The sequence below is a fragment of the Oncorhynchus nerka genome, linkage group LG27, assembly GCF_034236695.1.
Source record: "Oncorhynchus nerka isolate Pitt River linkage group LG27, Oner_Uvic_2.0, whole genome shotgun sequence".
NCBI classification, from domain to species: Eukaryota; Metazoa; Chordata; class Actinopteri; order Salmoniformes; family Salmonidae; genus Oncorhynchus; species Oncorhynchus nerka.
The window spans coordinates 28,614,300-28,627,430 of record NC_088422.1 but is presented as its reverse complement, the minus strand read 5'-3'; the positions used below and the strand labels follow the sequence as shown (position 1 = coordinate 28,627,430).

The 13,131-nt window shown below is 39.1% G+C and overlaps 1 protein-coding gene across 1 annotated transcript in view; it reads right to left on the bottom strand.

Annotated features, from left to right (window-relative positions):
* The window catches only part of LOC115111532 (solute carrier family 15 member 4-like), a 54,858-nt gene that overhangs the window by 31,048 nt on the left and 10,679 nt on the right, over positions 1-13,131 (bottom strand).

Sequence of the window (13,131 nt, the reverse complement as noted above, 5' to 3'; positions counted from 1 at the left end):
AAGTGTGTTAGGGTGTAATGGGAAATAGATCATTGCAGTAGCAATTAGCATTAGCAAATGACCATAGAAGGAGCGCACAATATTCATTATAATATAGCTATAGATCTAGAAGTCCATTGACAGAATACTCTTCGTAATTATTCACATGAAAATATTAGATAAATGAAATCAATATGGGAAAACATTTTTATATATCTCAAAACGTAGCCTACAATTCAGTTATTTCTGCTAGAATAAGAAACAATGCTACAGCAAACTGCATAGGCCTGATTTATTTTGAATTTCAAATGTTAAGTGCCTCCTGAACTCCCAAAACATCTTCAGTTCTAAACATCTGATGGTCCCATTTATTGCCCGACTGAATGTACATTTCTTAGACTAACTGCTGGTAATTTAAACATTGTGCCTTTGCAGTAGGAGTGTGTCATAGCATACTTTCATGTTTTGGAAAAGTATTTGCACCCGGGTGAATCTAGTTTGAGAGGCAGAGGTGCCCCAGTAGGCACAATTTAACAGGGGTAAGGAAGCACATTAACATGGGTAAATGTTATGCAGAAAAATAGCCCAGACGAGAACAGCTACTCTTCCCTTGGACTGAGTATGCACAGAAGACACCTTAAAAACACAGGTGGACAAAAGTCTGGAAAATGTGGCTTTTTATTCAAGAAGTCTCTGCACTTTGGGAGACTAATGACACATTCATATTTTTGTTTTTTCCTGACCTTCGATAGGAGTTTGCTGGAAAAATAAAACCACAACTCTAAGATACAGCTCAAATGTGTCCTCAGAATCTAAGGAGCACAACATTACTAAGGTAAAGATACCTAATCTCACTTCCCTTTTCATTTTAAAGGACTGCTTAGAGTAGGGTGAAAGCAGTTCCTTTTTTTGGAAACAGATATTGCATGCTGAGAATGAAAATAAGTCATTACATTTCCAGTTTAAATGACACTTGAAAATGTTAAGACATTTAAGACCTTTTCATAAATATCACTATCTGAGAAATGTTCATTTCACCTGAAAGCAGTTTTGAAAGATAGTATTGAAATACAAATGGAAATCTGAATAAGTGGAATGCTTTTGCTCTTTTAGGACTTAAAGATGGATGTTTTAGCACGCTAGAATGTGTGGTTAAAGAGCAAGTGTTTCAGTTCACATTTTACTCTACACTTCCCTTACCAAACCCCAGAGAGACAACGGAATCTAAAAGTATCAAGTAGGAACAAACCCAAACCACTCTAACAGCTGCTTGTCTCTCCTTTGAAGTCATACAGTATGCATATATTATTGTGGATTAGCCAACCACCTCAAATAGGCTACTCCCTGGGAGAAACGGGGGCACACACTACAACAGATGGACTGGCCTAGTCTAGTCAAGAGCATCACCCAGGAACATTATGTCTGACAGAAGCACAAGAGATGCAATAAAAAAAACAGATTGCTCATGTGATTAGGTCAAACTTTTGATTTAATCCTCTGGGCTTTAGGAACCTTGACTGCTTCCAACTGTTGCCTCTGATGCATTATCACCGACCTACTGGCTCATCTCTACAGGGAAACTAATCCTTCCCATTATGAATCAGGACAGACAACTGTAATATTTAACCTTCAAGTAAAAGTAATGGCCAAAATGTAAGAGTATCTAGCATTTGTTCAAAGCAACAGTCACCATCATCATAGCACAAATGCTGGCACACATACAGATAGCAATCAGCTGGAGCACATTCTTTTTAAAGGGACATTTTAAATGAGTTTTATAGTAAAGACATGTAATTTAACTGTAAAACTGTATTACCTTTTAAACAACCAGTCATGATGTTGTCATGTCATTGTTAAACAAATCACTTCATAGGGGGCATGCGAGTTTCAAGTTTCCTGGCCTCCCAAGTGGCTCAGTGGTCTAAGGCACTGCATCGCCGTGTTTGAGGTGTCACTACAGACCTGGGTTCAATCCCAGGCTGTGTCACAGCCAGCCATGACCAGGAGACCCATGAGGCGGCGCACAATTGGCCAAGCATTGGGGAGGGTTTGGCTGGCCCATCCTTTTCCCATCGCAATCTAGCCACTTGTACGGTGTTTTCTACAAAACATTGGTGCGGTTGCCTTCCAGGTTAAGCGAGCAGTGTGTCAAAAAGCAGTGCTGCTTGGCAGGGTTGTGCTTCAGAGGATGGCTCTCGACCTTTGCCTCTCCCGAGTCGGTACATACGCTCTAGAAAAAAGTGGCACGTGGCTGAATCTAGTTGATGATCCTTGCTCTTTTATGATCACTCTTTTATCTCCTGATTTTGAGAAACATGCATGTGAAAATCCTAACTGGCACGCAGATTGGTAAGATAAATTGGCCTCTAGGCCAGGGTTCTAGGCCAAGCTTTTATCCCTTTTCCAATTAGTAATAGTAGTCTTGTCCCATCGCTGTAGCTCCTCTCCCAAGCTGGTACAGGAGTTACAGCGATGGGACAAGACTACTATTACCAACTGGAAAAGGGGTAAAAGCTTACAATTTATCTTACCGATCTGCGTGCCAGTTAGGATTTTCACATGCCAGTTAGGATTTTCACATGCCAGTTAGGATTTTCACATGCCAGTTAGGATTTTCACATGCCAGTTAGGATTTTCACATGCCAGTTAGGATTTTCACATGCCATGTTTCACAAAATCACTGTGTCTTGGTTTATCATAAAAATCTGAATTAAAATAATAGAAATCTAAAAGTTAAAATTCAACTAATGTGTCTATATGCCATATGGACACTGAAGCAGAGTGAACCATTGGCAGCTAAATAAATGAGTGCATGCATGGAACTCAGGAGATAGTCTAGAGCAAGGATCATCAACTAGATTCAGCCACGTGGCACTTTTTTCTAGAGCGTATGTTTGGGGTGCCGAAAGATAATTGCAAATCATTTGTAGACTGCAAGAAGAACCCCCCCCCCCCCAAAAAAGTATTATCTTTTTTTAATGGCTCAGAAAACTTGGGGGCCAAATAAAACCACCCCAAATTCAGCCTGCAGGCTGCCAGTTGGGGAACCCTGGCCTAGAGGCCAATGCAGCAGTAGGCCTATAACTTCCAATGTAAAAACTGTGTAAAAAAATACATAAAGCCGACAAATAAAAACAGCAGAGAATGTCCTGGCGAAAATGTAGGTTCTTTAAAAATCACATCCATCTCTCTACTTCGCCTGTCTGCCTCCCTTTCTATCTGTCATGACTTGAACTAGGTCTATCACTAATGAAGTGCAACATTGTACCAAATCAGCTGGATACATCTGGAAGAGGTGCAAACATGCAACATTGTATCAATTAGCCAATTCCTGGCCCCCTAAGACTTTCCCACACCAGTGTACATTTCACAACGAGGCTTGGTGATTATCGAGGGGGAAGAGTATTTTTCAAATACGGTGAAGATTGAGAAACGTATTATTCACAATGGATGTACTTTATTCTATTTTATAAAGACTTCATTGACATACTGTGCAAGGTGCAGCTCAGCTTATTAGTGCTGGAAGTGGTGAGTGAAAACAATAAGAAATCACATCCCCAAATAGGCACTTTCCTACATATGTGTGCACAGCCATGCACACTCCCTCAACATTAACAGGACAGAGAAACCAGACATGCTCATGTCTCACATGGAGCACTCCAAACAAAAGACAAAGAAAAAAATGGACTAAACTTGTAAATTATGGTTATGAAATAAACCAAATTTGTTTCTCGCAAGTGTAGCTGGTTGTGAACTACGCAAACGTTTCCACCCTGAGAATGGTAAACAACAAATTAATGCATTATTTGATAACACTTTACTTGACACCCAGTGTCACAACACATTATGGCACAGTCATAACAGCTGTCAACCTGCCATAATAGTCACAACACTCATGACACATTTATGCCTGTTGTGAGATTGATATTTTATGGCTGGTTATCACACCTACATAAGGGTCAAAACCCACATTTAGTCAATTGTTTAGTGTCCCTACCAAGAAGTCTCCTTTTGTTTGGAAGTTTGTTCAGTTTTGATATTGTAGTAAATCAGTGCCACGCACAGACATTTTGGGTGGCATGTGCTCAACAACACACAAAAAAATACACAATTAAGGGCACCCACAAGACTTATTGAGCAATTATTACAAGAACAAGGGAAAGCAGCCCAATCCAATGAGTATTTTGCAAAACTATTATGAACTGGAATAAATACTGCACTTAACAATGACCAATACAATTCCAGTCAAAATAGAAGAGAGCAAAAAAATACAAAATACCATTACTATAATCCAAATCCAAGCCACTATCATGTGTCCCAGTGGTTTCCAAACTTTGACCGCGACCCCCAAAAAGGAATGGTAGAAAACGTGCGACTCCCGCGCAGCAAATCTATGCACAAATGTAGCCTGTCATTACAGCCATAAACGGTGACGCAAAATAGGCTACAGAAATAAACTGCATTTTACACCTGCATTTGGAGCTGAAAGTCATTCATGTTAGCAGCCAATATCAACTAGGTATAACACTACCGTTCAAAAGTCACTTAGAAATGTTTTTATTAGATTTGAATGAAAAGCACATTTTTTGTCCATTAAAATAACATCAAATTGATCATAAATACAGTGTAGACATTGTTAATGTTGTAAATGACTATTGTAGGCTTACAGAGGCCCATTATCTGCAACAATCACTCCTGTGTTCCAATGGCATGTTGTGTTAGCTAATCCAAGTTGATCATTTTTAAAAAAGGTTAACTGATCATTAGAAAACCCTTTTGCAATTATGTTAGCACAGCTGAAAACTGTTGTTCTGATTAAAGAAACAATATAACTGGCCTTCTTTAGACTAGTTGAGTATCTGGAGCATTAGCATTTGTGGGTTCGATTACAAGCTCAAAATGGCCAGAAACAAATAACTTTCTGAAACTCGTCAGTCCATTCTTGATCTGAGAACTGATGGTATTCCACGCGAGAAATTGCCAAGAAACTAAAGATATCGTCCAACGCTGTGTACTACTCCCTTCACAGAACAGCGCAAACTGGCTCGAACCAGAATAGAAAGAGTGGGAGGCCCCGATGCACAACTGAGCAAGAGAACAAGTACATTACGGTCAGGTTTGAAAAACAGATTAGCCAGTTAGCTTGGGTGTTTGACTGCAGTTGTGAGGTCAGAAAGCTTGGATCAACCCTACTGCTCGGCCAGAGCGTCCAGTGCGCTCTGAACTCTCCAATTTACGAACAGACAATCTCACAACACTCTGAATTTACTAACGCCCAGAGCACACTTGCACTCCAGATCGAATTTACGAACACACCCTTGGACTAAGAAAACACACTTTATGACACTGTCAAGAAGCAGTATGACCATCATAATCATATAAGCCAAATAGGCCTATCACACAGTTGAAGTCAGAAGTTTACATACACCTTAGCCAATTACATTTAAACTCTGTTTCACAATTCCTGACATTTAATCCGAGTAAAAATTCCCTGTCTTTGGTCAGTTAGGATGACCACTTTATTTTAAGAATGTGAAATGTCAGACTAATAGTAGATAGAGTGATTGATTTCAGCTTTCATTTCTTTCTTCAAATTCCCAGTGGGTGAGAAGTTTACATACCCAATTAGTATTTGGTAGCATTGCCTTTAAATTTTTAAACTTGGGTTAAATGTTGAGTAACATTGCACAAACTTCCCACAATAAGTTGGGTGAATTTTGGCACATTCCTCCTGACAGAGCTGGCGTACCCGAGTCAGGTTTGTAGGCCTCCTTGCTCGCACATGCTTTTTCCTGTTCTGCCCACAAACTTTCTATAGGATTGAGGTCAGGGCTTTGTTATGGCCACTCCAATACCTTGACTTTGTTGTCCTTAAGCCATTTTGCCACAACTTTGGAAGTATACTTGGGGTCATTGTCCATTGAGAAGAGCCATTTGCGACCAAGCTTTAACTTCCTGACTGATGTCTTGAGATATTGCTACCTCATGTTGCCATCTATTTTGTGAAGTGCACCAGTCCCTCCTGCAGCAAAGCTCCCCCACAACATGATGCTGCCACCCCCGTGCTTCACTGTTGAGATGGTGTTCTTCGGCTTGCAAGCCTCCCCCTTTTTCCTCCAAACATAATGATGATCATTGTGGCCAAACAGTTTTATTTCTATTTCATCAGACCAGAGGACATTTCTCCAAAAAGTATGATCTTTGTCCCCATGTGCAGTTGCAAACCATAGCCTGGGTTTTTTATGGCAAGCTGCCCTTGTGCACTGCCCTATGGGACTCCCAGTTGGCAATTGTTTCTCTCCCTCTAAAAACATAAATACATTTTTGGCCTTTACAAGTATTATTTGGGGCATTATTCAGATTACAAAATCGCTCACTTTAATTGTTTAAAAAAATAAATAATTAACCTCCAAAAGATCATTCTATATGATCAAGTTGATGGCACAGTCATATAGCCCAGCACCTACATAAAGCTGAGTGACTCAATCATTCATGGCTTTGGATCAAAATAAATAAGTACCAACATTCTTTCTATTAAAGAAATGTTTTGGTTATCCTGACCTGGACACCATGTGCAGTATTAGAATAGCCCATAGCAGGACAATATACCTTTACCAACACCTCTCTGTATTTTGATAATTTATGGATGGGGCGTCCCGAGTGGCGCAGCTGCATCACAGTGCAAAATGCGTTGCTACAGATGCAGGTTCGATACCTGTACCGGCCGCCACTGGGAGACCCATGAGGCGGCGTTTGGTTTTCAATTTAGAATCCTCTATGCAATTATTGGTGGAGAGTCACGTCACATTTTTCCATATACTGTAGGCCTACCGTAGGTGACATGAGTCTCACTAGTGTTGAGTAATGTGCTGTTAAAAGTGGTGTAGGTCTTGGGTATTGGTACTGCAATTATACAATTAGGGTGTAGAAATGTTATGCTCTTAGTGTAACCTTTATTTAACTAGGCAAGTCAATTAAGAACAAAGTCTTATTTACAAGGACTGTCTACTCCTTCCTCCCCATCGGGGAATTGAACCCCGGTCTCCCACGTGCCCGCACGACACAGGATTCTTTAGCTAAATAGCCCAGTACTGTAGCCTACTGTTGCACAGCCCCATATTTTCCGTTCCATCCTAACGGAAACTCAGAGGGTTTTTCGCTTTTCTTGGAATAGAAACGCCATAATATTAAGCAAATTAAGCAACATTTCTTAAAATCAGTCCCATACACCATGTTCTTACAAAAAAAGGTTGTAAAATCTCTAGTACAGCCACTATTGAAGGCTATCAACTGATTCTCAAAGATGCACTCTGGTGGTCAAAATAGCATTAATGGTAACAGTGGTTGACACTTAAATAACGTGCCATAGAACTCTGCCGCACCATGCAAGCTGTGCTGTAGTACACTGCAACTTTTAAAGGACAAATCACTGTATGCACTTGATTTAAATATAATAATAAGATCATGATCCTCTCTGTGGCTCTGATGGAGTATTTTCAATGATTTTATTTCAGGAGAAAATATATACATTTTGGCAAATTTTTATTTGCTTAAGACTATTGGATATGACGTATTTTCAAAAAGTAGGTTACTTCCGCATGATTGCAGGAATTATTTTGGACAATAAAAAAAGTACACTGTGCACCCGCCAACTTCCCTTCAATTTGCATGGCTGAAAATATCTTACCGGAGAAAGCATCTGAACAACCGAAACGGCGCCCCTCTGCCTTAATATATGATGCCCATGTATCTGATACTGTCTGGCCGAGAAGAGTATGGCATGCCATAATCTTTTTACAAGACAGCATCAGATACATGGGCTACACATACTGAGACAGAGGTGCTGTTCCGCTCGATCGGATGCTTTATCTGCGTCTTTCTGTCAGAGCGTGTCTCAGTCAAATAAATGAACAATATTTAAAGATGTACAATACAGAAAACTGCTCTGCCATTTCCTGGTTGCTAAAATTCGAAACAGTACGCCTAATTTCAGTTTGTGTGACAAAACAAGCAAGTATAATGTAGAGAATCATTGTACCATTTAAACCGCTGTGAAAAATACAAAAAGATATTGAAGCAAAACCGTATGTAAAAGACGCAAAAACTAATCTTAAGTAGCATAGAAATACTGCACATAGAACCTATCGCTTTTTAGACGTGCATTCAATGAGAACGACAGATCTATGACTCACATTTTGTCGGGTCAAATCAAATGTTATTTGCCACATGCACCGAATACAAGCCCTAAACCAACAATGCAGTTAAGAAAATAGACTAAAACTAAAAAAGTAACAATACAATAAAGCGGCTATATACAGAGGGTACGGAGTCAATGTGCGGGGGTACAGGTTAGTCCAGGTAATATGTACATGTAGGTAGGGGTACTGAGTCAATGTGCGGGGGTACAGGTTAGTCCAGGTAATATGTACATGTAGGTAGGGGTACTGAGTCAATGTGCGGGGGTACAGGTTAGTCCAGGTAATATGTACATGTAGGTAGGGGTAATGTGACTATGCATAGACAATAAACAGGTTAGTCGAGGTAATATGTACATGTAGGTAGGGGTAATGTGACTATGCATAGACAATAAACAGGTTAGTCCAGGTAATATGTACATGTAGGTAGGGGTAATGTGACTATGCATAGACAATAAACAGGTTAGTCCAGGTAATATGTACATGTAGGTAGGGGTAATGTGACTATGCATAGACAATAAACAGGTTAGTCCAGGTAATATGTACATGTAGGTAGGGGTAATGTGACTATGCATAGACAATAAACAGGTTAGTCCAGGTAATATGTACATGTAGGTAGGAGTAATGAGACTATGCATAGATAATAAACAGGTTAGTCCAGGTAATATGTACATGTAGGTAGGGGTAATGAGACTATGCATAGACAATAAACAGGTTAGTCCAGGTAATATGTACATGTAGGTAGGGGTAATGTGACTATGCATAGACAATAAACAGGTTAGTCCAGGTAATATGTACATGTAGGTAGGGGTAATGTGACTATGCATAGATAATAAACAGGTTAGTCCAGGTAATATGTACATGTAGGTAGGGGTAATGTGACTATGCATAGACAATAAACAGGTTAGTCCAGGTAATATGTACATGTAGGTAGGGGTAATGTGACTATGCATAGACAATAAACAGGTTAGTCCAGGTAATATGTACATGTAGGTAGGGGTAATGTGACTATGCATAGACAATAAACAGGTTAGTCCAGGTAATATGTACATGTAGGTAGGGGTAATGTGACTATGCATAGACAATAAACAGGTTAGTCCAGGTAATATGTACATGTAGGTAGGGGTAATGTGACTATGCATAGACAATAAACAGGTTAGTCCAGGTAATATGTACATGTAGGTAGGGGTAATGTGACTATGCATAGACAATAAACAGGTTAGTCCAGGTAATATGTACATGTAGGTAGGGGTAATGTGACTATGCATAGACAATAAACAGGTTAGTCCAGGTAATATGTACATGTAGGTAGGGGTAATGTGACTATGCATAGACAATAAACAGGTTAGTCCAGGTAATATGTACATGTAGGTAGGGGTAATGTGACTATGCATAGACAATAAACAGGTTAGTCCAGGTAATATGTACATGTAGGTAGGGGTAATGTGACTATGCATAGATAATAAACAGGTTAGTCCAGGTAATATGTACATGTAGGTAGGGGTAATGTGACTATGCATAGATAATAAACAGGTTAGTCCAGGTAATATGTACATGTAGGTAGGGGTAATGTGACTATGCATAGATAATAAACAGGTTAGTCCAGGTAATATGTACATGTAGGTAGGGGTAATGTGACTATGCATAGATAATAAACAGGTTAGTCCAGGTAATATGTACATGTAGGTAGGGGTAATGTGACTATGCATAGATAATAAACAGGTTAGTCCAGGTAATATGTACATGTAGGTAGGGGTAATGTGACTATGCATAGATAATAAACAGGTTAGTCCAGGTAATATGTACATGTAGGTAGGGGTAATGTGACTATGCATAGATAATAAACAGGTTAGTCCAGGTAATATGTACATGTAGGTAGGGGTAATGTGACTATGCATAGATAATAAACAGGTTAGTCCAGGTAATATGTACATGTAGGTAGGGGTAATGTGACTATGCATAGACAATAAACAGGTTAGTCCAGGTAATATGTACATGTAGGTAGGGGTAATGTGACTATGCATAGACAATAAACAGGTTAGTCCAGGTAATATGTACATGTAGGTAGGGGTAATGTGACTATGCATAGATAATAAACAGGTTAGTCCAGGTAATATGTACATGTAGGTAGGGGTAATGTGACTATGCATAGACAATAAACAGGTTAGTCCAGGTAATATGTACATGTAGGTAGGGGTAATGTGACTATGCATAGACAATAAACAGGTTAGTCCAGGTAATATGTACATGTAGGTAGGGGTAATGTGACTATGCATAGACAATAAACAGGTTAGTCCAGGTAATATGTACATGTAGGTAGGGGTAATGTGACTATGCATAGACAATAAACAGGTTAGTCCAGGTAATATGTACATGTAGGTAGGGGTAATGTGACTATGCATAGACAATAAACAGGTTAGTCCAGGTAATATGTACATGTAGGTAGGGGTAATGTGACTATGCATAGATAATAAACAGGTTAGTCCAGGTAATATGTACATGTAGGTAGGGGTAATGTGACTATGCATAGACAATAAACAGGTTAGTCCAGGTAATATGTACATGTAGGTAGGGGTAATGTGACTATGCATAGACAATAAACAGGTTAGTCCAGGTAATATGTACATGTAGGTAGGGGTAATGTGACTATGCATAGACAATAAACAGGTTAGTCCAGGTAATATGTACATGTAGGGGTAATGTGACTATGCATAGACAATAAACAGGTTAGTCCAGGTAATATGTACATGTAGGTAGGGGTAATGTGACTATGCATAGACAATAAACAGGTTAGTCCAGGTAATATGTACATGTAGGTAGGGGTAATGTGACTATGCATAGACAATAAACAGGTTAGTCCAGGTAATATGTACATGTAGGTAGGGGTAATGTGACTATGCATAGACAATAAACAGGTTAGTCCAGGTAATATGTACATGTAGGTAGGGGTAATGTGACTATGCATAGACAATAAACAGGTTAGTCCAGGTAATATGTACATGTAGGTAGGGGTAATGTGACTATGCATAGATAATAAACAGGTTAGTCCAGGTAATATGTACATGTAGGTAGGGGTAATGTGACTATGCATAGATAATAAACAGGTTAGTCCAGGTAATATGTACATGTAGGTAGGGGTAATGTGACTATGCATAGATAATAAACAGGTTAGTCCAGGTAATATGTACATGTAGGTAGGGGTAATGTGACTATGCATAGATAATAAACAGGTTAGTCCAGGTAATATGTACATGTAGGTAGGGGTAATGTGACTATGCATAGATAATAAACAGGTTAGTCCAGGTAATATGTACATGTAGGTAGGGGTAATGTGACTATGCATAGATAATAAACAGGTTAGTCCAGGTAATATGTACATGTAGGTAGGGGTAATGTGACTATGCATAGATAATAAACAGGTTAGTCCAGGTAATATGTACATGTAGGTAGGGGTAATGTGACTATGCATAGACAATAAACAGGTTAGTCCAGGTAATATGTACATGTAGGTAGGGGTAATGTGACTATGCATAGACAATAAACAGGTTAGTCCAGGTAATATGTACATGTAGGTAGGGGTAATGTGACTATGCATAGACAATAAACAGGTTAGTCCAGGTAATATGTACATGTAGGTAGGGGTAATGTGACTATGCATAGACAATAAACAGGTTAGTCCAGGTAATATGTACATGTAGGTAGGGGTAATGTGACTATGCATAGACAATAAACAGGTTAGTCCAGGTAATATGTACATGTAGGGGTAATGTGACTATGCATAGACAATAAACAGGTTAGTCCAGGTAATATGTACATGTAGGGGTAATGTGACTATGCATAGACAATAAACAGGTTAGTCCAGGTAATATGTACATGTAGGTAGGAGTAATGAGACTATGCATAGACAATAAACAGGTTAGTCCAGGTAATATGTACATGTAGGTAGGGGTAATGTGACTATGCATAGACAATAAACAGGTTAGTCCAGGTAATATGTACATGTAGGTAGGGGTAATGTGACTATGCATAGATAATAAACAGGTTAGTCCAGGTAATATGTACATGTAGGTAGGGGTAATGTGACTATGCATAGATAATAAACAGGTTAGTCCAGGTAATATGTACATGTAGGTAGGGGTAATGTGACTATGCATAGATAATAAACAGGTTAGTCCAGGTAATATGTACATGTAGGTAGGGGTAATGTGACTATGCATAGATAATAAACAGGTTAGTCCAGGTAATATGTACATGTAGGTAGGGGTAATGTGACTATGCATAGATAATAAACAGGTTAGTCCAGGTAATATGTACATGTAGGTAGGGGTAATGTGACTATGCATAGATAATAAACAGGTTAGTCCAGGTAATATGTACATGTAGGTAGGGGTAATGTGACTATGCATAGATAATAAACAGGTTAGTCCAGGTAATATGTACATGTAGGTAGGGGTAATGTGACTATGCATAGACAATAAACAGGTTAGTCCAGGTAATATGTACATGTAGGTAGGGGTAATGTGACTATGCATAGATAATAAACAGGTTAGTCCAGGTAATATGTACATGTAGGTAGGGGTAATGTGACTATGCATAGATAATAAACAGGTTAGTCCAGGTAATATGTACATGTAGGTAGGGGTAATGTGACTATGCATAGACAATAAACAGGTTAGTCCAGGTAATATGTACATGTAGGTAGGGGTAATGTGACTATGCATAGATAATAAACAGGTTAGTCCAGGTAATATGTACATGTAGGTAGGGGTAATGTGACTATGCATAGACAATAAACAGGTTAGTCCAGGTAATATGTACATGTAGGTAGGGGTAATGTGACTATGCATAGACAATAAACAGTGAGTAGCAGCAGTGAAAAAAAAAATGCAAATAGTCCGGGTAGCCATTTGATTAATTGTTCAGGAGTCTTACGGCTTCGGACCTGGACTTGGCGCTC